We start from the raw sequence: 26,444 nt of genomic DNA on the forward strand, positions 1-26,444 counted from the left end.
CATTTTTATCGAGATTTCATATCCGCCCCACCAGATACCCAGGTCATCCAGGATCCTCTGGGGACGGGACACTACATCTACATAGTGAGAGAGCCAGAGGATAACGTCTTGTACTGGGATGGATTCATTGTATACTACGACGGTAGCCTTCCTCTCCAGGGGTTGCCGAGACACATACGATGCAACAAAGTTTTTCCACTCTGCTCTCCTTCTATCCTTCTCTTCCATAAAAAACTCTTGCCCCCCTGAAGTCAGAAAGCTAACGTCGTAGTACTCAGGGGGGTCACCAGGAGCAATGATCGCATAAATGTCCTGGGCCTTTACACCTGTGCCAAGGAGAAGGCGAACGAAGTCCTGCTTTCCCGGGATCCGGGATTCACCAATCCATTTCAAACGGACCACGTTCCTCCTCCCCCCCGACACAGGTGCATCCTCCCCCTGTACCAAGGGAGCGGGCACTCTCTTACCTCCAGCAACACTACCACCTGACCGACCGCTTGCTGCCTTTTGGGCATACGAAAAGGGTTTAGCCTGCGGCTTGGGTAGCACAGTAGGTGCTACAGTTTCCCCACTCCTGGTGACAGAGGCTAAACCAGAACTAGAAGAAATTGGTGTTTTTTTTACAGAAGGATGACACTCGCCCACTCCAGCAATGACCTCCATGAGGATTTCACTGCCTTTATCATCATAACAAAAAAGTACTTCGTTTCTAATCAGGAAACGCATACCACCTGCTCTGAAATCTGATTGAATACCTAGGCTGGAATCACCTAAGCCTATGGACTCAATCTTACTTAAATTAGACTCTTCCTCTATTTGAAAAAAATCAAGTACTTTACAATTTTTTTCCCCTAATATATACAATACATCAGGTTCTATGACATACCGCTTATTTCCTGCTACAAAATCACCTATCACCCTCGGCCCCAAAAGTTCTTTCTCAAAACGTTCTATTTCCCTGTTTTCTTCAACCTGTTGGGGCAATACCTTTTTGGCAGATGAGTTAGAACCCCCAGAAGGGACATCTGCCACCCCTAAAACCTCCTTTTCAAGACCAGCAGATACTGAAACAGAATCTCCATTGCCTGCCGTGCATGCAAGACCCGGGGCCAGCGCCAACCCATCCACCACCACAGTTTTAATGTCACCAAAAATGGTGTCCACAGTTTTTACTTTAATGTGGACAGTGGACTCAGCTGGCCCTGACCCCAGATCCCCAGCAGGCACGACAGGAGCCCCGACAGGACCCGGAATTGAAGACACATCAATAGACCTGGTTTCATCCTCAATATTGGCAGCTAGCTGCTTTTCTTCAGCAGATGTCTCACTAGTTTGTGCAGCTGGGAGTGAGGACACAATAACCTCTGGCACATGTTTCTGCACAACAACATTACAATCCACACCAGTAGACAAATTAGCATTAACAGACAAAATTTGCTCACAGCCACCATTATCTTCAATGGATGTGGCAGAGTTCCCCCCTGGAGGTGCAGACACCTCAGAAGGGGTTAATGAAACATCCCCTTTCTCATGGCTGGTGACAGCTTTACTCACAGAAGCTCCATCACCAGCCTGCAGTTTCTCACCAGTCTGACTCAGCACTTTCCTATCAGCTCTGCTGGCTCCCACACGCAGGGATGCCGGGGATGCCTCAGAGTACAGAGCTCCAGTAGTGCTGACATCACTTCCTCTTTGCTTTCCCGCCAATCCCAACCCTGCACCCTCTGCAGTAGACAGCTGTGCAGTGCAGGGCTGGCTGCGAGCAGCATGCTTCTTCCTCATAGTGAGTTTAAGTTTACTTTTCCTCCTTTTTGCTGCTCTTGGCAGCGATGTACGTAAGTTTGTCTCTGTCTTTTCCTCCAGCAGGCCAGCATCAGCAGGTTCCTGACTCACAGGGGGCACATCAGCAGGTTCAGCAGACACATCACTCCTCAGCACACCAGCACTACTAGGGACAGGCAATTCAGGCTGCATGCCCTCTCCCACCACATCGGCTCCAGCAGGCTCCTGGCTCACAGGGGATGCAGGGGCCACATCAGCAGACACATCACTCCCCAGCAAACCAGCACTACTAGGGACAGGCAATTCAGGCTGCATGCCCTCTCCCACCACATCGGCTCCAGCAGGTTCCTGGCTCACAGGGGGTGCAGGGGCCACATCAGCAGACACAGGCACATCGCTCTCCACCACACCAGCACTCTTAGTATCCTCAGGCTGCATATCCTCCTCCATAGGATCAGTGTCAGCAGGCTCCTGACTCACAGGGGATGCAGGGGCCACATTAGGCACATTGCTCGTCACACCATCAACTCCACCGGCAGCCGCATTAGGTGTAGGCACGTTAGACTGCAACACTTCCTTCTCCATAGCTTTCTCTGTACACACAGGGCTGCTCTGGGTTTGCACATCAGCACAGCCCCCCTCTCCGGCCACAGCCACACTCTGCTGGGGGGCTCTGAGCACAGCTAGCTCACCAGTACCCTCCACACCTTCCAGGGTCACCTCCATCTCCTCTACCTGCCCACATGGGGTCTCACTGGGATTACCCTCCACCCTTTCCGCGGGACTTACGGTTTGGGATGTCTCAGCTCTCACATCGGCTCCAGGTGTAGGTGTTGCTCTTCCCATAGCTGGCTTTGCTGCTTGCTGACGGAACCGAGCAGCATTACAGTAGGATTCACGGAAGGGTCCACCTTTCTCCTCCAGTTCTGACACCACTTTCCTCTGCTCATCTATTTTTCTTTGTAGCTCCGCAGTTACTGGGTCGGTTTGGAGGAATTCAGGTCTCCATCTCACTCCAAAGCGGTGTATCCGTTCTTTTAGTTGCAACTCCAGTTGATCATACAGGTGTGAATGATAACTCATTGCCTTATTCCAGGCCACCACATCTGCCACCACATCTCTGGAAGCTGCTTCTCGGATATTCCCCCCTGCCCCTAGGTAAGACAGGTCAGGGGGGGCATGAGCCCGCTGCTCCATTGCTGGAAGCAGCTGGCTAGTGTAGAGAGGGCCCCTGCAGGCCAAGGCCTAAGCAGGGACCTCAGGTGTCTCCAAGCCCAAAAACAAGCACAGAACTGGGCTAGGTATAAGCCGGTTATGCTGCTCTCTGGATCTCAACAGGAGCTCCCCACCACACGTCTGCTCTGGTGCAGAGACTGATGGGAGCCATCTGTAGTCACTTCTTTAGTGCAATTGGTATTCAAAGTTCGGATAGTGGAAAAACTTTGGATTATCTGGGTAATTTGGATATCCGAAATCTTGCTGAGCACCACTGTTGTCCACAGTGTGACTGAGTAATGAGGAAGAAGAAATAGATGTTACAAATTGGGGGTGCATGGTGATATTTTCAGTTTAGTATTTTGATGCCACTTCAGCCCTGCTCCTTGTTTTAGTCAAATCATGCTAGCAGGAGGGCTGTAGGATTTTTCTTTTTCTTGTGTATGTTTGTCTTTGGCACTTTTTCTACCACATGACACACTGAGCATAAGATTTTGGTGTTACCTAAGTGACCTTGATATCCATAAAGGATTTCCCCCATCAAGACTATAATGGCCATAACTGCAATATAACACAAGGCTAACTCCCCTCACACACACACACACATACACCCTTTAATTCAGCACAGCAAACTTTAGTTTATTTTATTAATTTCGTTTTTTTTCAGAAGGTACATCACCATATCAATGAAAGTATAAAAGGGATAATAGCGTGTATTAATCTACGTTCCTGCTATGAAATGTGAGCAAGGTTGAGGGGCAAGTCTTGTAAGTTTAAGTTATAGAAACATATCGTTCTTATGGCAGTGTAGTAAAAAAAAAAAAAAAAAACACAACAGACAAAACGTAAAACATTTATATCACCTTTTTTCTCCTGGCAGACTTAAAGCACTAGAGCTGCAGTCACTAGGGCACACTCAGTAGGCAATAGCAGCCTTAGGGAGTCTTGCCCAAAGTCTCCTTACTGACTAGGTGCTGGAACAGGAAGGGATGAGATTCAAACCCTGGCCTTCTGTGTCAGAGACAGAATTCTTACAGGACTTATGAGCTGAATTATAAAAAAAAGTTAATTACCTTAGTGCACTATCAGACCTCAGGGCAGACAATCCGTGGCTCCCTTGACAATTCCAGATGCACTGTTATCTCAATCCTCTTATCATTCCAGGCCCCGACCCAGCCCAGGGTCGCCTTATCTCTTAGAATCGCCACTTTAAAAATCCTCTACCTACGTAATTCAAATAGACGCGGCTGCGCAGGATTACAGCCCTGCCCGCGGCACATCGTCACTCCGTACATCGAGTAATACGTCATGTGGGTGTCACCACATGACCGCCCACATGACAGTCTTCACTTTAAGCCAGCCGCGCCCCCTCAGCACAGAATATGAGCGCTGACATCACCTAGTAACTGCATTTGTTTACAGGAGATTTTTTTAATAAAAAAAATGTTGCCAAGCAAATTTAAATGGTTATAAAAGCGTCCCCCATCAATTATAAATGATTTTGAATACAATTACTTACACTGGAAATCTCCTGTAAACAAATGCAGTTACTAGGTGATGTCCTCCCTCGCTCAGCGCTCGTATTCTGTGCTGAGGGGGCGCGGCTGGCTTGAAGTGAAGTCAGTCATGTGGTGACACCCACATGACGTATAACTCAGTGTACAGAGTGACGATGTGCTGCGGGCAGGGCTGTAATCCTGCGCAGCCACGTCTATTTGAACTACGCAGGCAGAGTATTTTTAACCACTTCAGCCTACAGCTTCGAAAATCTTATGCATCCGAGCAATGTTCACCTCCCATTCATTCGCTAATAACTTTATCGCTACTTATCAAAATTAATTGATCTATATCTCGTTTTTTCCGCCACTAATTAGGCTTTCTTTAGGTAGTACATTTTGCTAAGAGCCACTTTACTGTAAATACATTTTAACAGGAAGATTAAGATAGAAATGGAAAAAAATCATTATTTCTCAGTTTTTGGCCATTATAGATTAAAATTAATACATGCTACAGTAATTAAAACCCATGCATTTTATGTGCCCATTTGTCCCGCTTATTACACCATTTAAATTACGTCCCTATCACAATTTATGGCGCCGATATTTTATTTAGAAATAAAGGTGCATTTTTTCAATTTGCGTCCATCACTATTTACAAGCTTATAATTTTAAAAAATTTAATAAGATACTCTCTTGACATGTATATTTAAAAAGGTCAGACCCTTAGGTAACTATTTATGTAGTTTTTTTTTTTTTAATTGTAATTTTTTTTATTTTTTTTTAATACAAAAATGTATTTGGGTAATTTTAGTTTGGGAGGTAAATAGCCAATTTTAGATGTAATATAATGTATTTTTTTTTATTCAATACAGGTATGTGGGTGCAGTTTACTATTTGGCCACAAGATGGCCACATTCAAAAAATTCCTAAATGCGAACGATGTCGCATCTAGGAACTAAAATGAAGAGAAGAAGTTTCCTGGGGGCAGAAATACCATGCTCTCTGATGAGAAAGCGTCGGTATTTCTGCCGGGGACTTAGATCGGTGAATGGGAATTATATTCCCATTCACTGATCGGGGAGGCAGCGGGAGCGCGGGCGCGCGCCCAATCGCGCCCGATCGCGCGCACCACACGGCTGCAGCACCACTGCCTATCTGGACGGATATATGCGTCCAGATATGGCGAAGTGGTTAAAGCAGCGATTCTAATCGCCCTAAAATAAGGCAACCCTGGGCTGGGTCGGAGCATATAATGATAAGTGGATTGTGATAACAGTGTGTCTGAAAATGGCAAGGGAGCCACAGATTGTCTGCCCTAAAGTCTGATAGTGCACTAAGGTAATTCACTTTTTTTTATAATTCAGCTCATAAGTCCTTTAACCAGTACACTCTCCAGCCACTACACCTGGCCATTACTCCCCACTTTATATTTGCAGTGCTAAACAATTGTTTACCGACCAACAAAATGTCTCTATGACTGGTAAAATAGGGCAAGGTACAGTATCTGATATTTGTGCTTGAGTTTCTCTATTTTCCTTTACTATCACTTTACTTGCTATGGCTTATATGCATTAGTCCAATATTATTTCAGCACTGTGGCCAGCTCCTGGAAGAACACTGAAACGCATGCTGTATATTTAAGTAATAACTCAAAATAGAGCACTGTGTAACTATTATGGTACATCCTATCATGGACCATATACCAAATAATGCTGTTTGAACAGCAAAAATTTATATATTTGGATATAAAAGTTTAAAACAAATAGGCCCTGATGCACAAGTTCACAAGTAAATATTTACTGTGGATCTTAAATAAGCTTGCCCAGAAATAATCAAGATATTAGTAAAAGCTCCTTTGGACTTCTTACAAGTTTATAAATCCCCATAAAATGTACTACACCTCTGACATATTAAAGGTATCTGTATACTAAAAATAATAACACCTGTATGCTGTAAAACCAGGAAGCTATATAGTGTAGTATGTCAATATATCAATAGAGAAATGTAGGTATAGGAAAAGGATGGCACTCACAGACCTTGGTTGCCACAACAGCAACCCCTTATATTTGTGTGTGGGGACTGCTCATCACCACTGCAGTCCACGAAAGTGAATCATTTGTATGACACCAGGGCCCCTATGCAATTAACTTTTCTCCTGAGTATAATCACAGGATATATTTTTACACCTTATCAATAAAATACATTTTAACCCACCAACAAGCAAGAAAATGCTCAAATTAAGTTTGATATCAATACCTACTTTTTGACATTCTCAATTGCAAAGTGCTGGAAAGTTTCTTTGTAGAAAAGATTAAAAATTATCTCTTGGGAGAAAACACAGGAGAATATTTAATTGCATATGGACCCAGGGCTCTCGGTATAAAAAAAAACAACTTTCCAAATAAGATGAAAATACTAGACTGGGTAGGAGGCACCCAGAAATTGTAATAAAACAATTAAAAACAGTTTTAAAAAAGGTGCAGTTGGCATACCTCCCACGATGACAGACCGGTTGTCTTGAGAAATATATTTTTTAGCACAGGAAAAAAAAACAACAGACAATGCATTTCATGGGTCCATCTATCTGCTTCCTCATTTCCTCATATCAATAACAAAGTGCAAGTTGGCTGAACACAACAGGAACACATGATAGAGGCACTTAATCCTGATACACAGCCACTTGGCACTTTTTTATTGACCTGAAGAAGTGGGAAGATTGACCAACAAAATGCATTATCCTTTTCAGAGGAAATTAATGGTTTGGGTATCAGTAAATAACATGTTTTGATTTCTCCATCTGGGTAATCTTCTCTCCCCTCTAGCACCCCTTTTCTTACTGTTGCTGCCCTTCACTGGTGGTCTGCTTGAAAGAGGCATGCTGATTTCAGGTGTTGAGTGTTACAAAAAAAACATGAACACCAAGAGTTATTTTTATTTGTTCATGTATTCTTTATTTTCCACTAGTAACACTAACTAGCTGTGACAAGTCAGACACAAAAGGAATGGCAGAGGCCTTTTATAACTAGAGATGGCCTGAACTTCTAATTTTCGGTTCGCGAACTGCAAACGCGAACTTCCGCAATAGTTAGGTTCGTGCGAACTTCTGCAAACCGCAATAGACTTCAATAGGGAGGCGAACTTTGAAAACTAGAAACATTTATGCTGGCCACAAAAGTGATGGAAAAGATTTTTCAAGGGGTCTAACATCTGAGTTTTTGCATGGATGAGCGGGATAGACGCCAAAAGTCCCGGGGAAAATCTGGATTTGACGCAAAGCAGCGTTTTAAGGGCAGAAATCACATTGCATGCTAAATTGGTGGCCTAAAGTGCTTTAAAACATATTGTATATGTATAAATCAATCAGGGAGTGTAATTAGAGTACTGATTCACACTGACACACCAAACTCACTGTGTAACGCACCGGAAACAGCTGTTTGTGTAGTGACGGCCATGCTGGACTGGTGCGCACCATGATTAGAGTGCAGGCCATGGCGGTTTTCAAGCCCATATGGTTGCCGGGCTGAGGTAGCTCAATGACAGAACAGTGACTGTCCAGCTGATCGAATTTGGTCTGTCCACAATGAAGCAACGACCTTATTATCTTGGGTGTGCCCCCCTCCCCGAGACACTCATATAGCCGTCGGTCATTGCTTCATTGTAATACGCAAGCCCCTTCACTGCGGAAAGGTAACGATCACAAAGGGGAATTGACACATGTACATGCCTTTTGTTTTAGAAAAATTAGGCAGACATGTACACGCACCAGAAAAATTAGTATTGTGGCCGCTGCTAGCAGCGGCCTTAAAAATTCAGGAATCCGCCTGGAGTCCTGGTGGACCCTGTTGGTGGTGGCGAAGAAGGCAGTCAAGGGGCCTGCAGGCAGAGATGCTGTGTGGGGACTGACTTAGTCTTGGGGCAGGCAGTCACACGGCGTGTAGGCAGAGATGCTGTGTGTGGGGACTGACTTAGTCTTCGGGCAGGCCTGAGCGTGCTTTGCAGAGCAGGCATCCGTGGTCAGATGGACCCTTGACCCAACGCTGTGTGCCAGAGATGTCACCACTTGCCTTTCAACATCACGGTACAGTTTAGGTATCGCCTTTTTTGAGAAAAAATTGCGGCCTGGTATCTTCCATTGTGGTGTGTGGCTTTGTTTTTGTGTGCTGCTTTTCCTCAGGTGGTCATCCCATTGCAGTTTGTGCTTTGTAATCATGTGCCTTCGTAAGGTAGTTGTCCCTATGCGGGTCTTTCCAAGGCTCAATTTTTGGTGGCAGAGAGTACAGATGGCATTGCTCTCATCTGAGGCAGACACACAAAAAAAATTTCCACCCCGCTGAGCCCTGGGGTGATGGCACTTTGGTGGTGGCAGCCGACTGTGTGTTAATTGAGGTGCCAGAATCAGAGCAGGATGAGGAAGATATGTCATGCTTCCGTGCGGAAGCTGAGAAAGATGAGGTGTTCTGTGTTAAATAGTCAACTACGTCCTGACAATATTGGGGGTTGATGGCACGTACCTTCTTCTGAACACTGTACTTTGGTCGAGAGCCACACGAAATCTCAACAGCGTGACCTCAAACAGACCTGTCAGGTGACCTGCCTCTGGCTGTGCCTTTTGTTTTGTCCATATTGGGGGATGAGGTGAAAGGTATGCACTGACTTGACTAATACAATGTACGGTTACACAGGTGCAGTGAAAAGGTATGCAGTGACTGCTGGACTGGTACAACAATGTGTGGTTACACAGGTGCAGTGAACAGGTTGCAGTGACTGGTATTACAAATGTGCAGCTGCCTGTCACACACACAGGTACCCTGAACAGGTGCAATGACTGGTGGTATTAACAATGCGTGCGCTCACGTAGGTAGGTAGGTTGGTAGGTGGACTAACCAGTGAAAAGGTGCAGTGATTTGGATTACAAATGTGCAGCTGCCTGTCACACACACACACACGGACTGCTATGACAGGTGCAATGACTGGTGGTATTAACAATGCGTGTGCTTAGGTAGGTAGGTGGACTAAACAGTGAACAGGTGCAATGACTGGGATTACAAATGTGCAGCTGCCTGTCACACACACAGGTAGTCACTGAATGTGCTGGGCCTGGCAGTGGCACAGTAAAAGTTAACCACTTAACCCCCCGCGGTACGAATTTCTCCGTCCCTTTTTCCCCCTAAAAAACCAGGGACGGAGAAATCCGTACCTTCCGCGCTACCGCCGCTGTCTGCGCTCCCGCCGCTCGTGCGCGCACACCCGCCGCTTGTGCACGCCACAGCCCGCTCGCCCGGAGATCAATGAACGGGAAAATCCATTCCCGTTCGTTGATCTAAGCCCCCGCAATGATCCGCTGCTTCTATTAGAAAAAGCGCGATCATTGTGATCTTCTCAGCCTCCTACTGCTTCCTGTAAGTGTCCTTCCGGACGCTTACAGGTCGCATGTAAACAAACACACTGTGGCCATCTTGTGGCCAAATAGTAAAACTACACCCTAAAGCATTTTACATATACAAATATTACATTTACACAATAAATTAACACATTACCTCCCACACTCCCCAATTATTATTTTTTTTGTAATTAAAAAAAAAATACAATTAAAAAAAAAACATAAATAGTTACCTTAGGGACTGAACTTTTTAAATATTTATGTCAAGAGGGTATAACACTGTTACTTTATAAACTGCGGGCTTGTAACTAGGGATGGATGCAAAACTGAAAAAAAATGCACCTTTATTTCCAAATAAAATATTGTTGCCAAACATTGTGATAGGGACATAATTTAAACGGTTTTATAACCGTGATAAATAAGCAAATACATTTAATGGGTTTTAATTAAAATAGCATGCTTTATTTAAAAACTAAAATGGCCGAAAACTGAAAAATAATAATTTTTTCCCACATTTTTTCCTATTTTCCCATTAAAACACATTTAGAATAAAATAATTCTTGGCATAATGTCCCACCTAACAAGAGCCTAATTGGTGGTGAAAAAAACAAGATATAGTTCATTTCATTGCGATAAGTAATAATAAAGTTATAGATGAATGAATGGAAGGAGCGCTGAAAGGTGAAAATTGCTCTAGTGTTCAAGGGGTAAAACCCCTCAGTGGTGAAGTGGTTAAGGTGCCAAAGGCGACTGACTGACAGGGCTGTATATAATGCAAGTGGGCCACAAAAAAAAAAAAAATAGATCACAAGAACAATATTAGCTCTCAAAAGAGCTGTTGAGGATGAGGAGTGCTTTTTAGCAATAAGTATCAGCAAGAAAGAGCAACCTAACAAGCCTAACTGTAGCCTAACTAAGCTTTCCCTAATGTCTCTGCAGCAGCTCTCCCTTCTCTATTTACTGCAGGAACACGAGTCCAATGCCTGATGCTGCCTGCCTTTTATAAGGGGGTGGGGCTCCAGGAGGGAGTGTAGCCTGATTGGCTACAATGTGCCTGCTGACTGTGATGTAGAGGGTCAAAGTTGACCCTAATGATGCACTATGGGGGCGAATTGAACTTCCGGAAAAGTTTGCGGTTCTCCGCGATCGCGAACCACGGAAGTTTGCCTGGAGCCGTTTGCCGGCGAACAGTTCAGGCCATCTCTATTTATAACTATATGGACTGTGTGATTATAAAATAAGTGGAGTACTTCATTTATTTATTTGTTACAATGGAAACACTAACTTTAACATAACACATTAAAGAAATGACAGTCCACTTTTAGAAGTAGAAGGATGGTGAAAGTACAAATATATGCCCACTTAATGGGGTATATTTTTACCAACAGTAATACTAGTTATCCACATTTAATCTTATTTGCCATGTAATAACTCAATCATTTAGTTTGTCTAGATTAGCAATGGCACACCTATGGCACAAGCCATCTCTGTAGGCACGCGTGCTGTGTCCGCCACCACCACAAATCTTTATCCCCACCACAGCCGATTCAGAATATCACCGTGTGTCTGGAGGGGGCGGAGCAGGACTAGCATCCATTCTCGGAAATGTTTTTCAAAGTTCTGCCCCACCCCCTCCCCGCTCTGCTTGCAGGAGCGCCTGGTCCAACGTCAGCATGTCCTGTCAGTGCAGGACTTTCGGCTGGCTGCAGGCAGATCATCTGGGAGCTGCGCGCCGCCGGCGCCGGGAGAGGAGACTTCTGCCAGGTGAGTAAATCCTTTTTTTTTTTTTTTTACAGGTTACAATATGTTGTTGAAACACTGCCCACCTTATGATTTTTTCTAGTGAAACCATGCTGCATTACGATTGATGTCTGTTAAAACGCTGCCCACCTTACTATTTTTTTCTAGTGAAACCTTGCTGCATTACGATTATTGTCTGTTGAAACGCTGCCCACCTTAGGATTTTTTTCTAGTGAAACCATGCTGCATTAGGATTATTGTCTATTGAAACGCTGCCCACCTTAGGATTTTTTTCTAGTGAAACCATGCTGCATTACGATTATTGTCTGTTGAAACGCTGCCCACCTTAGGATTTTTTTCTAGTGAAACCATGCTGCATTAGGATTATTGTCTATTGAAACGCTGCCCACCTTAGGATTTTTTTCTAGTGAAACCATGCTGCATTACGATTATTGTCTGTTGAAACGCTGCCCACCTTACGATTTTGTTCTAGTGAAACATTGCTGCAGTACGATTATTTTCTGGTGAAAGATTGCTGCATTGGGATTATTTTATGGTGAAAGATTGCCACATTCCATTGCCTCATTGCGATTATTTTCATTGTAAGGAACCACGGGGGGGATGCAGGTTCTCTCGTCTGGAGTGACAAAATGGCTAGAGAGGCCCCTGCTTTTGCTCCCAGCCAGCTGGGGATCACATGGGGCCGGGCAGCCAGTATTCAATATAAACTCAGTAATAAATAAGTCGATTTCGGGTCACAGTTTGTGCAATCAGCCTCTGAAAGGTTTGCCATCACTGGTCTAGATCAACTAAAGAAAAGGTATCCTAAATGGATTATATTACACTACATTATTTTGTTATTTTCATACCCTGAGACAGTAATATTTATCTCAGACTTATTATAAGCCATAAACAAACTACATAGAAAAGGTTCCACAATCAGAACTTTTGGTAATTTGCTCTCAACATAGTCCTGAAAAGAACATGAATTGTTGATGCCATGACAATCCATTGGCACCATGGCAGTTTTTATAGAGTTTTTATACATAGACTTTTTATTGGTATTTTACATAATGGCTAATGGAAAGCCTGAGCTTAACTCTTTAAAAACTCAATGGTGTAAGTTATTTGGTCATGTTGCTTCATTTACATTTAGTTTGTCTGAGTAATTTGAAAGTTTTCTCTGTTTGTTTTGAAACTGTGTCAATGTTATGGTAATTCTGTGCATCTATGTCAGCAAGGTCCACTGTGCAAAGAGCTAAAGAATGCTTTTGATAAATTTCCCTTCTTCATGTCCCAAATAGATATCTCATTTTCATTATTTTTTGTTGGCCTCAGACACTTAAGATGATCATAAAATATGTCTCTTCTTAAACTGCATTGCCATTTATGCTAGCCCAGTCTATTCTGTATCTGTCGGAAATCTGAGTGAAAGCACACTACAGTCTACAGCAGATTGGTTGCCTGGTTGTCCTGATTATCTTTCTGGCATTGGTAGTGTTTGAATCACACACCTGAAACAAGCATGCAGGTAATATTGTCAGACTTAAAGGGAATCTGAAGTGAAAATAAACATATGATATGATGAATTCTATGTGTAGTACAGGTAATAAATAGAACATTAGTAGCATATATATGAGTCCAATATTGTTTCCACTACAGGAAGAGGTAAGAAACTTCAGTTTAAGAAACAGTCAGTTGTTGTCTGAGCTCTCTGACCCAACTTGGGTCGCTGTTTTCTGGAGCACTTATACATCAAAGAAACAGTCAGAGACAGATTTAGATACGATTTTTACTGCAGGAAAGTTGAAAGGGTCATTAGCTCTGCTTGTTTTATTGTTAAAAATACAGTGTGGCTTGTAATTGCAAATATGACAGAGATATTAAAAAAAATGTAAAAATTAAAATTTGAGACTATTTTCTTTGCTACTAATGTTGTATTAATTATCAGTACTACACATGCAAATCATTACTTCATAAGCTTTTTTTCCCCTTCAGTGTCACTTTATATTAAAGCACAGCAATTGCATGCTTTTCAGGGTCTATGGCTAAGAGGCACCAGATTTGCAGGGCAGCCAGGCAATGTGCATTGCTTGAAAGGAAATAAATATGTTCCCCTCACCCCAGGTTCCCTTTAACAATGAAAACTGTACTTTAGGTCAAGAAGTGTCTGGATGGTTTCTGTCACAATCTTTATTAGTAATAATTATACAGGACATGTTTATATGACATTTTTCTATAATCATCAAGTATACATTATCTTTTCTGCTTCGATAACTATTTACATTTTCAAATAAATAATAAAATATATTACTGAAAGGAAAACTGTACTTCTCAATTATAGACTGTGATAGGAATACAAAGCTGGTAAACAAGTGGTATTAATGAATTGTGTTTGGGTCACCTTATGGACACATAAGCAGCTATCAGTCAGAGAATAGTACTGAGCACATCTTACATATTAATAAAAATGCTTTCTTTTGTTGAAAAAAGCTGATGTCAACAAGGAATCTTTTAGCGCCTCCAGTTATGTTCCTCCCAACTTTCTGTCAGAGAATAAGAAAGATGCTTTAGTTAGATGGCAGAGGTAACACTCATCTTTCTACTCAAAGAAACAGGACAGAAATTATTAATGATGAGATCTAAACTTTTAAATCATCCTAGCAAGAAATCAGCAACAATGCTGATCAAACTTGTTCAGTGAGATTAATGCAAGTTGCCGCTCCCTATTATTTCAATAGACATTGTCATATGGTGCAGAGAGGGACCGCCAGTGGGGGAAGAGATTCCTTTATTATGTGTCCTGGCAATTTGGCTTATCCCCAGGGAATGAAATAAGTGCAAAAAAAAAAATCTATATATCATACTTAAAGCATCTGAACAAAAAGACCATTAATCATAACAGTTGCCAGGCTTCCCTGACCACTTTCAAATTTGAAGTCTTTGTTCTTTCCATAAAATAATAAGTTTTGCTTTTGATAAAAGTTTTCTACAACAGAGATATATATATATATATATACATTATTTTGAAATGAAAGGTTCCTGCGCAATAATTAGCAGTGCCAGTGACCCTTTTTCTATCTTAAAAACAAGAAGAAAACAGAATTCACTAATTGATCGTATGGCTTAAAATACAAATAAATGACTACATAAATTGAAAGGAATTGGTTAGAAATCCATGGGTTTATAGAGTCCCAATCTGAAAACAATCAATTTGTCAGTTGTAGCTATTGATGCACCACATTGCTAATATTGATTTTTATCAGAATATGGGTGAAATCTAAAAAAATATATTGAATCTCCTGGGTTATACTAAAACATAGGCCTCTATTCATAAAGCATTCCCGCATGCGGTAATGCTCAAAACATCCGACTTTACCGACCATTTAGAAAAGCGTCAATTCATAAAAGCTGTTTCCGCATGAAAAGCTACAATTCCTGTGCAGTGCAGGAAATGACCGCCTTGTGCGGTGATTATCTCAACACATGTCACTTCATGTCAATTCATAAAGATTAGAGCAAGCGGAATTGGGATGGAGAATACCGGCTGTTTAGAAAAGGAGATAAGCCAGCGGAAACAGCTAAGTTAATGGAGACAGACCTCCCAGGCAGCAGCAGTGAGAGCATAACAAAAAAGGCATCCCAGAATACCCAGGCTGTGTTTTTTAACCTCTTTGGTACCTGTTTTCAGATACATTTCACATCAGAAAGCCTGCATGTGTAACATTTCTTGAAGTTCTTCTAATCTGCAGCAATTAAATAGATTCAGAGAAGATTCAGGGCAAGGAGAGGCAGTTTAAAAAAAAATGCTCTTCTAAAGGGAAGTTGGGGCTGCCTCGTTTATTGTAACTCTGTTTCTGCATGGAGAAAATGTATCAACTTAGGCAGCACCGCTAGTTTAGTGCGGGAATTCCCCGACCTTTTATCGCAAGTGTAAACATTTTTATGGATTAGCACACAAAAGTCTAAAATACAGATGATTTATTTACCGTAAACATTTTTTGAATAGAGCCCATAGTGGGGGATGCTGAGATGCTACACACATGCTACTATTAACCCTTTTTCATTTCTGTGTTGGACTGTGTCCGACATTGGCATTTTTTAGGTCAGGCCCAAAGTGGAACATATCCGACACAAGAAAATACAGAATATTTGATAATTAAGGTTTTCCCATAAAATACTGTTATTTCTCCTTCTGAGCCTTCATCTTAACTGAGGAACACATACCATCCCCTAGTGAAAGAATTTCACTTGCCTTGTCTCCTATTGTTATCCCTGATTCTGTCTTGGCTAGTTAATTTAGCCGATATCCCTTATGATGCAAGGTCCACTGCTAGAAAGGTTATCATGAATCAGAGCTCTGTGTCATTGCAATTCCATTCGTTGCTTTCATTGATGAGGAATGCTACTGGTGTAGCACCTTTTCTATGGGAGTATGAATGGTTATTACTGTATCCTGACATACAATATTCAAGAAATAATTAAACAATTTTTACTAGCAGACAGTGAGACACTTTTCTAATTATTAGAAAGTATATGTAGTGGAAATGAAAGTGACATTTGTGAATTATTTGTGTATCACGTCACCAAATCTGAGAAAACATTTGATTTAAAAATGAATACATGTATGGACAGCTTTATGCTAAGGCCTTTCATGGATAGCTACGTGGATTCGACACTAGGTTTAGGTCCATGTTTACGTGTATAGACGTAGAGGAAAAATAGTGAGTGGGCATCAGACACTGCTGAGCCACTCATCTGAAGGAAGACAAATGCATTTAAAAAAGGAAATTGATCTGATGTAATGAATTATTCTCCTCAAGAGCATCTGATCATCAGTCATTCACTGCACCGAGATGGTAAAAGATAAAGGAGGGATTTCCCATTAGATAGAGTAGGCACATGCCTACATGTATCACTGTTACTATCAAGGTTTTTGCCTAGAGCAGTGGTGGCGAATCTATGGTATGCATACCCATGGCCGCATGCAGAGCCATCTCTGTTGGAACGCGTGTTATATCCCATCACCCTAGCTGCTAATATATCTGGAAACTGCATGCCTGCATGTTGAATTTGAAATGTTGGGGACCTCATGATTGCTACATTAATCTTGGGGCCTCGTGATTGCTGAAATGTCATGTTGGGGGCCTCATGAATGGTGAATTTGTCATACTGGGGGCCGGCCTCGTGATTGCTTCATTAATCTGGTGGGCTTCATGATTGCTAAATCTGTCATGTTGGGGGCCACATGATTGCTGAATTTGGCTAGTTGAGGGCCTCATGATTGCTGACTGTGAGACTATGTGAAGAGCTGTATCATTCATATGAGACAATACCATTTAACCACTTGCCGACCGCGCACTCATACCGCGCGTCGGCAAAGTGGCAGCTGCAGGATCAGCGACGCAGTTCTGCGTCGCCGGCTGCAGGCTAATTAATCAGGAAGCAGCCGCTCGCGCGAGCGGCTGCTTCCTGTCAATTCACGGCGGGGGGCTCCGTGAATAGCCTGCGGGCCGCCGATCGCGGCTCGCAGGCTAAATGTAAACACAAGCGGAAATAATCCGCTTTGTTTACATTCGTACAACGCTGCTAACAGTAGCAGCGTTGTACCAGATCAGCGATCCCCGGCCAATCAGCGGCCGGGGATCGCTGTCACATGACAGGCAGGAGCCTGTTAGAGGCTGCACAGGACAGATCCGTTCCTGTGCAGCCTCGGATCTCTGGGGAAGGGAGGGAGGAGAGGGAGGGGGGGAATTTCGCCGTGGAGGGGGGCTTTGAGGTGCCCCCCCCCACAAAACCCAGGCAGGCAGGAGCGATCAGACCCCCCAGCACATCATCCCCCTAGTGGGGAAAAAAGGGGGCGATCTGGTCGCTCTGCCTGCACCCTGATCTGTGCTGGGGGCTGCGCAGCCCACCCAGCACAGATCAGCTAAAACAGCGCTGGTCCTTAAGGGGGGGTAAAGGGTGGGTCCTCAAGTGGTTAACCCATGTTTTAGATTTTTAAACAGAAAATAAAATTGGGGGATTCTAAAAAAATTAAATAAATAATTTTCAGGAGTAGGACAGAAACAATTGTTAGTTTATTTTTACCTTGGATTTTCTGTAATGTCAATGTAGGAGTTAAAACTTTAGTATTTAGTTTAAATTGCCATGTTGGCACTTTGGGATAGATAAGTGACTTTTGAGTTGCACTTTGGGAACTTGGTCTCCAAAAGGTTCACCATCACTAGGCTAGAGCTACCTCTATTAGAGTGATGGCTGTACCCAGGGGATCCCTATTGCAAAGTCCAGCTATATGTCACTATTATTACAGGCTTTGCAGCAACCCTAAATATTTCTGCCTACATTTCTGCCCCTTTCACTAATGGAAGATTATCCCCTATTTAAAAAAATATTGTATGTACTTTGAAAATGGAACAATCAAATGTGGGTAGCGTGGAATTCAAATGGTCCATTTTCTACCTGTACACATTTGCAAAAAAAAATGCAGTCTTTAATCAGGTTGGAATTTTTGTATCTTTTTCAACATCCCTAATGAAGCCCAATTTTGCAAAACAGAAATAATGGCATCTCTTAACCACTTAAGGACCGCCCCCAGCCGATGAGCGGCGGCAAAGACCGGGCCTAAACGACCGCAATATGCCCATCGGCGGGGGCGGCGGCGGGCGTGGTTATGCGGCGATAGCGTCATTCGTGACGCGATCAGCCAGCGGTGACTGGCTCCGCCCCCTCACGCTGTAACCTGCCGGCCGTTCGGAAGCGCCGGCGGGTTACTAGCACCCGGATCGCCGCATGACACGCGTATAATACAGGCTGCCTCCTGCCCTGGTGGGAGGAACCACCAGGGCAGGCTGCAGCCACCCTAGTCTGCATCCAAGCACACTGATTTCCCCTCCCCCCCTGATCGCCCACAGCACCCCTCAGACCCCTCCCCTGCCCACCCAACAGACCACTGTTTGCACCCCCCTAATCACCCATCAATCACTCCCTGTCACTATCTGTCAACGCTATTTTTTTTTAACCCTAAACTGCCCCCTGCTCCCTCCTGATCACCCCCCCACCCCTCAGATTCTCCCCAGACACCCCCCCCCCTGTGTACTGTATGCCTCTATCCCCTCTGTAATAACCCACTGATCACCAGTCAATCACCTGTCAATCACCCATCAATCACCCCCTGTCACTGCCACCCATAAATCAGCCCCTAACCTGCCCCTTGCGGGCAATCTGATCACCCACCCACTCCAATAGATCGCCCACAGATCCGACATCAGATCACCTCCCAAGTGCAGTGTTTACATCTGTTTTCTCCTCTAAACACCCACTAATTACCCATCAATCACCCATCAATCACCCCCTATCACCACCTGTCACTGTTACCCATCAGATCAGACCTTAATCTGCCCCTTGCGGGCACCCAATCACCCACCCACATGCTCAGATTCCCCTTAGACCCCCCTTATCAATTCGCCAGTGCATTATTTACATCTGTTCTTCCCTGTAATAACCCACTGATCACCTGTCAATCACCTATCAATCACCCATCAATCAGCCCCCTGTCACTGCCACCCATCAATCACCCCCTGTCACTGCCACCCATCAATAAGCCCCTAACCTGCCCCTTGCGGGCAATCTGATCACCCACCCACACCAATAGATCGCACGCAGATCCGACATCAGATCACCTCCCAAGTGCAGTGTTTACATCTGTTCTCTTCTCTAAACACCCACTAATTACCCATCAATCACCCATCAATCACCCCCTATCACCACCTGTCACTGTTACCCATCAGATTAGACCCTAATCTGCCCCTTGTGGGCACCCAATAACCCGCCCACATGCTCAGATTGCCCTCAGACCCCCCCCTTATCAATTCGCCAGTGCATTATTTACATCTGTTCTTCCCTGTAATAGCCCACTGATCACCTGTCAATCACCCATCAGTCACCCCCTGTCACTGCCACCCATCAATCAGCCCCTAACCTGCCCCTTGCGGGCAATCTGATCATGATACACACCAATAGATCGTCCGCAGATCCGACGTCAGATCACCTCCCAAGTGCAGTGTTTACATCTGTTCTCTACCCTAAACACCCACTAATTACCCATCAATCACCCCTTATCACCACCTGTCACTGTTACCCATCAGATTAGACCCTAATCTGCCCCTTGCGGGCACCAAATCACCCGCCCACACGCTCAGATTGCCCTCAGACCCCCCTTTATCAATTCGCCAGTGCATTATTTACATCTTTTCTTCCCTGTAATAACCCACTGATCACCTGTCAATCACCTATCAATCACCCATCAATCACCCCCTGTCACTGCCACCCATCAATCACCCCCTGTCACTGCCACCCATCAAGCAGCCCCTAACCTGCCCCTTGCGGGCAATCTGATCACCCACCCACGCCATCAGATTGCCCCAGACCTACCCTCAGATCACCTCCAAAGTGCATTGTTTACATCTGTTCTGTCATCTAATTACCCACTGATCACCCATCAATCACCCATCAATCAGCCCCTGTCACTGATACCCATCAGATTAGACTGCTATCTGCCCCTAGGGCACCCAATCACCCGCCCACACCCTCAGAACGCCCTCAGACCCCAGCCCTGATCACCTTGCCAGTGCATTGCTTGCATCTATTTCCCCCCTCTAATCACACCTTGAGACACCCATCAATCACCTCCTGTCACCACCTGTCACCCCCTAGCACACCTACCCATCAGATCAGGCCCAAATTTGCCCCGTGTGGGCTCCTGATCACTCGGCCAAACCCTCAGATCCCCCTCAGACCCCCTTCCGATCACCTCCCCAGTGCATTGATTACATCTATTTTCCCCTCTAACCGCCCCCTGAGACACCCATCAATCACCTCCTGTCACCCCCCTAGCACTCCTATCCATCAGATCAGGCCCAATACAACCTGTCATCTAAGAGGCCACCCTGCTTATGACCGGCTCCACAAAATTTGCCCCCTCATAGACCACCTGTCATCAAAATTTTGTAGATGCTTATACCCCTGAACAGTAATTTTGAGAAATTTGGTTTCCAGACTACTCACGGTTTTGGGCCCATAAAATGCCAGGGCAGTATTGGAACCCCACAAGTGACCCCTTTTTAGAAAAAAGACACCCCAGGGTATTCTGTTAGGTGTATGAAGAGTTCATAGAAGATTTTATTTTTTGTCAAAAGTTAGCGGAAATTGATTTTTATTGTTTTTTTTTCACAAAGTGTCATTTTTCACTAACTTGTGACAAAAAATAAAATCTTCTATGAACTCACCATACACCTAACAGAATGCCTTGGGGTGTCTTCTTTCTAAAATGGGGTCACTTGTAGGGTTCCTATACTGCCCTGGCATTTTAGGGGCCCTAAACCGTGAGGAGTAGTCTAGAAAACAAATGCCTCAAAATGACCTGTGAATAGGACGTAGGGCCCCTTAGCGCACCTAGGCTGCAAAAAAGTGTTACACATGTGGTATCACCGTATTCAGGAGAAGTAGTAAAATGTGTTTTGGGGTGTATTTTTACACATACCCATGCTGGGTGGGAGAAATCTCTCTGTAAATGGACAATTGTGTGTAAAAAAAATCAAAAATGTGTCATTTACAGAGATATTTCTCCCACCCAGCATTGTTATATGTAAAAATACACCACAAAACACATTAAACTACTTCTCCTGAGTATGGCGATACCACATGTGTGACACTTTTTTGCAGCCTAACTGTGCTAAGGGGCCCAAAGTCAATGAGTACCTTTAGGATTTCACAGGTAATTTTAAGACATTTGGGTTCAAGACTACTCCTCACGGTTTAGGGCCCCTAAAATGCCAGGGCAGTATAGGAACCCCACAAGCGACCCCATTTTAGAAAGAAGACACCCCAAGGTATTCTGTTAGGTGTATGATGAGTTCATAGAAGATTTTATTTTTTGTCACAAGTTAGCGGAAATTGATTTGTATTGGGTTTTTTTTTTCACAAAGTGTCATTTTCCGCTAACTTGTGACAAAAAATAAAATCTTCTATGAACTCATCATACACCTAACGGAATGCCTTGGGGTGTCTTCTTTCTAAAATGGGGTCACTTGTGGGGTTCCTATACTGCCCTGGCATTTTAGGGGCCCTAAACCGTGAAGAGTAGTCTAGAAAACTAATGCCTCAAAATGACCTGTGAATAGGACGTTTGGCCCCTTAGCACACCTAGGCTGCAAAAAAGTGTCACATGTGGTATCGCCGTACTCAGGAGAAGTAATATAATGTGTTTTGGGGTGTATTTTTACACATACCCATGCTGGGTGGGAGAAATCTCTCTTTTTTGCAGCCTAACTGTGCTAAGGGGCCCAAAGTCCAATGAGTACCTTTAGGATTTCACAGGTCATTTTAAGACATTTCGGTTCAAGACTACTCCTTACGGTTTAGGGCCCCTAAAATGCCAGGGCAGTATAGGAACCCCACAAGTGACCCCATTTTAGAAAGAAGACACCCCAAGGTATTCTGTTAAGTGTATGATGAGTTCATAGAAGATTTTATTTTTGTCACAAGTTAGCGGAAATTGATTTGTATTGTTTTTTTTTCACAAAGTGTCATTTTCCGCTAACTTGTGACAAAAAAAAAATCTTCTATGAACTCACCATACTCCTAACAGAATACGTTGGGGTTTCTTCTTTCTAAAATAGGGTCACTTGTGGGGTTCCTATACTGCCCTGGCATTTTAGGGGCCCTAAACCGTGAAGAGTAGTCTAGAAAACAAATGCCTCAAAATGACCTGTGAATAGGACGTGGGGCCCCTTAGCGCACCTAGGCTGCAAAAAAGTGTCACATGTGGTATCGCCGTACTCAGGAGAAGTAATATAATGTGTTTTGGGGTGTATTTTTACACATACCCATGCTGGGTGGGAGAAATCTCTCTTTTTTGCAGCCTAACTGTGCTAAGGGGCCCAAAGTCCAATGAGTACCTTTAGGATTTCACAGGTCATTTTAAGACATTTGGGTTCAAGACTACTCCTTACGGTTTAGGGCCCCTAAAATGCCAGGGCAGTATAGGAACCCCACAAGTGACCCCATTTTAGAAAGAAGACACCCCAAGGTATTCTGTTAAGTGTATGATGAGTTCATAGAAGATTTTATTTTTGTCACAAGTTAGCGGAAATTGATTTGTATTGTTTTTTTTTTTCACAAAGTGTCATTTTCCGCTAACTTGTGACAAAAAAAAATCTTCTATGAACTCACCATACTCCTAACAGAATACTTTGGGGTGTCTTCTTTCTAAAATAGGGTCACTTGTGGGGTTCCTATTCTGCCCTGGCATTTTAGGGGCCCAAAACCGTGATGAGTAGTCTAGAAAACAAATGCCTCAAAATGACCTGTGAATAGGACGTTAGGCCCCTTAGCGCACCTAGGTTGCAAAAAAGTGTCACACATGTGGTATCGCCGTACTCAGAAGAAGTAGTATAATGTGTTTTGGGGTGTATTTTTATACATACCCATGCTGGGTGGGAGAAATCTCTCTGTAAATGGACAATTGTGTGTAAAAAAAAATCAAAAAATTGTCATTTACAGAGATATTTCTCCCACCCAGCATCTGTATGTGTAAAAATACACTACAAAACACATTATACTACTTCTCCTGAGTATGGCGGTACCACATGTGTGGCACTTTGTTGCACCCTAAGTGCGCTAAGGGGCCCAAAGTGCCAGGGCAGTATAGGAACCCCACAAATGACTCCATTTTAGAAAGAAGACACCCAAAGGTATTCTGTTAGGTGTATGGTGAGTTCATAGAAGATTTTATTTTTTGTCACAAGTTAGCGGAAAATGACACTTTGTGAAAAAAAACAATTAAAATCAATTTCCGCTAACTTGTGACAAAAAAAAATCTTCTATGAACTCACCATACTCCTAACGGAATACCCTGGGGTGTTTTCTTTCTAAAATGGGGTCATTTGTGGGGTTCCTATACTGCCCTGGCATTTTAGGGGCCCTAAACCGTGAGGAGTAGTCTTGAAACCAAATGTCGCAAAATGACCTGTGAAATCCTAAAGGTTTGCATATGTGTATCAGCGCCAAGGAAACAAAGTGGCCGCTGCCGAGAGAAGAACGATGTCCAGAGTTCACAAACAGATAAACCATATATGCTCAGCGCAGAGTCCAAAAACAAAAGACGAGTCTTCAGCAAAGGATAAAAGCAGGCAAATCTCCACCACAATAAATATTGGGTTCACGGCACAGCTCTGCAATCATGGATACCCAAAAAAGGAAAGAGGCTTACCAGCTGGTGACAACCCACATTATAAGGTTGTATCAACGCTTTGGTAGGACATCAGGAAGCAACAGTCTGTCCAGGATCCACCAATTCAGCAAGGATTCCTCTCACGAATGGATATCAGTAAACATCATAAAAAACAAACAAACGGCAACTCTAAGTGTAAACCGTTTAATATAGAGTTTTCATAGTAAAAACAGCTTAAAAATAGCATAAAAATAGCATAAAAACAAAACTTACATACGGGGCCCATGCAATGGGAACCCCGAGAAAGTTGCACGCGTGTATGGGTCAGCGGTAAAGGACAGTATGAAGGTGCCGCCTGTCTCCTTCAGGCGGCACCTTCATACTGTCCTTTACCGCTGACCCATACACGCGTGCAACTTTCTCGGGGTTCCCATTGCATGGGCCCCGTATGTAAGTTTTGTTTTTATGCTATTTTTATGCTATTTTTAAGCTGTTTTTACTATGAAAACTCTATATTAAACGGTTTACACTTAGAGTTGCCGTTTGTTTGTTTTTTATGATGTTTACTGATATCCATTCGTGAGAGGAATCATTGCTGAATTGGTGGATCCTGGACAGACTGTTGCTTCCTGATGTCCTACCAAAGCGTTGATACAACCTTATAATGTGGGTTGTCACCAGCTGGTAAGCCTCTTTCCTTTTTTGGGTATCCATGATTGCAGAGCTGTGCCGTGAACCCAATATTTATTGTGGTGGAGATTTGCCTGCTTTTATCCTTTGCTGAAGACTCGTCTTTTGTTTTTGGACTCTGCGCTGAGCATATATGGTAAATCCTAAAGGTACTCATTGGACTTTGGGCCCCTTAGCGCAGTTAGGGTGCAAAAAAGTGCCACACATGTGGTATCGCCATACTCAGGAGAAGTAGTATAATGTGTTTTTGGGTGTATTTTTACACATACCCATGCTGAGTGGGAGAAATATCTCTGTAAATAGACAATTTTGTGTAAAAAAATAAAAAAATTGTCATTTACGGAGATATTTCTCCCACCCAGCATGGGTATGTGTAAAAATACACCCCAAAACACATTATACTACTTCTCCTGAGTACGGCAATACCACATGTGTGGCACTTTTTTGCAGCCTAACTGCGCTAAGGGGCCCAAAGTCCAATGAGCATCTTTAGGCTTTACAGGGGTGCTTACAATTAGGCACCCCCCAAAATGCCAGGACAGTGAACACACCCCACAAATGACCCCATTTTGGAAAGTAGACACTTCAAGGTATTCAGAGAGGAGCATAGTGAGTCCAAGGCAGATTTCATTTTTTTTTTGGTCGCAAGTTAGAAGAAATGGAAACTTTTTTTTTATTTTTGTCACAAAGTGTCATTTTCTGCTAACTTGTGACAAAAAATAAAATCTTCTATGAACTCACCATGCTTCTCACTGAATACTTTGGGATGTCTTCTTTCCAAAATGGGATCATTTGGGGGGTATTTATACTATCCTGGAATTTTAGCACCTCATGAAACATGACAGGTGGTCAGAAAAGTCAGAGATACCTCAAAATGAGAAAATTGACTTTTGGCACCATAGTTTGTAAACGCTATAACTTTTACCCAATCCAATAAATATACACTGAATGGTATGAATGAATGGTGAAAAAAAAATCAAAGCTGATTCCAAATTGGATTTGAAAGGTAATTTTAAATAACATTAAGATATAACTGTGACCTACATTTTCATTCTGTCAGAATACATTTCTGTTATTTTCCTTTACTATGCTTAACTGCTACATTCTTTCTAAACAATACCAGTTGTCTGGCTGTCTTTCTTTTGATTCTTCGTAAAGCACTGACCCAGAATGAATATGCAAATTATGTGTTGATTGATGAAAAAATTAGCGAAATATACACCTGAACTCCGGTGAAGCAATAGCAGTAAAGGACAATGGTAATATGTATGGTTCTATCAGCAATATATAGAATAGTATAATTATAATTCACATATATACTATTAATAAACAAAGACCAATTGTGTCTAATCCTATCACTTTGTACTGTATTCTGTTAAAATGTTATATCATTTTTACAATCTTACAAAATATACTCAAGCAGTAGCTGCCAGTATTTCATTCCAACATTGTACATTCATAATGTGCTATGATACTTAAAAGAGCCACATTGTCAGTACTGGCATATATTAACACCATTAAACTAAATATTCAGTAAGAACACAATGAGACTCCAGCTCCCTCGATCCAATGCTCTCTTTATTTGCACACAGGACAGGACACCAAGGCACATCCCTTTCCTTCATTACCATTCTTAACCACTTGAAGACCTAGCCTTTACCCCCCCTTAAGGACCAGCACTGTTTTTTCAGATCTGTGCTGGGTGGGCTCTACAGCCCCCAGCACAGATCAAATGACAGGCAGAGGGACCAGACCGCCCCCCTTTTTTTCCCCACTAGGGGATGATGTGCTGGGGGGGTCTGATCGCTCCTGCATGCTGTGGGTGGCGGGGGGGGCACCTCAAAGCCCCCTCCACCGCAGGATTCCCCCTCTCCCTCTCCTCCCTCCCTTCCCCGAGAGATCGGAG

This window comes from Hyperolius riggenbachi, chromosome 1, assembly GCF_040937935.1.
Source record: "Hyperolius riggenbachi isolate aHypRig1 chromosome 1, aHypRig1.pri, whole genome shotgun sequence".
In the NCBI taxonomy this organism is placed as follows: domain Eukaryota; kingdom Metazoa; phylum Chordata; class Amphibia; order Anura; family Hyperoliidae; genus Hyperolius; species Hyperolius riggenbachi.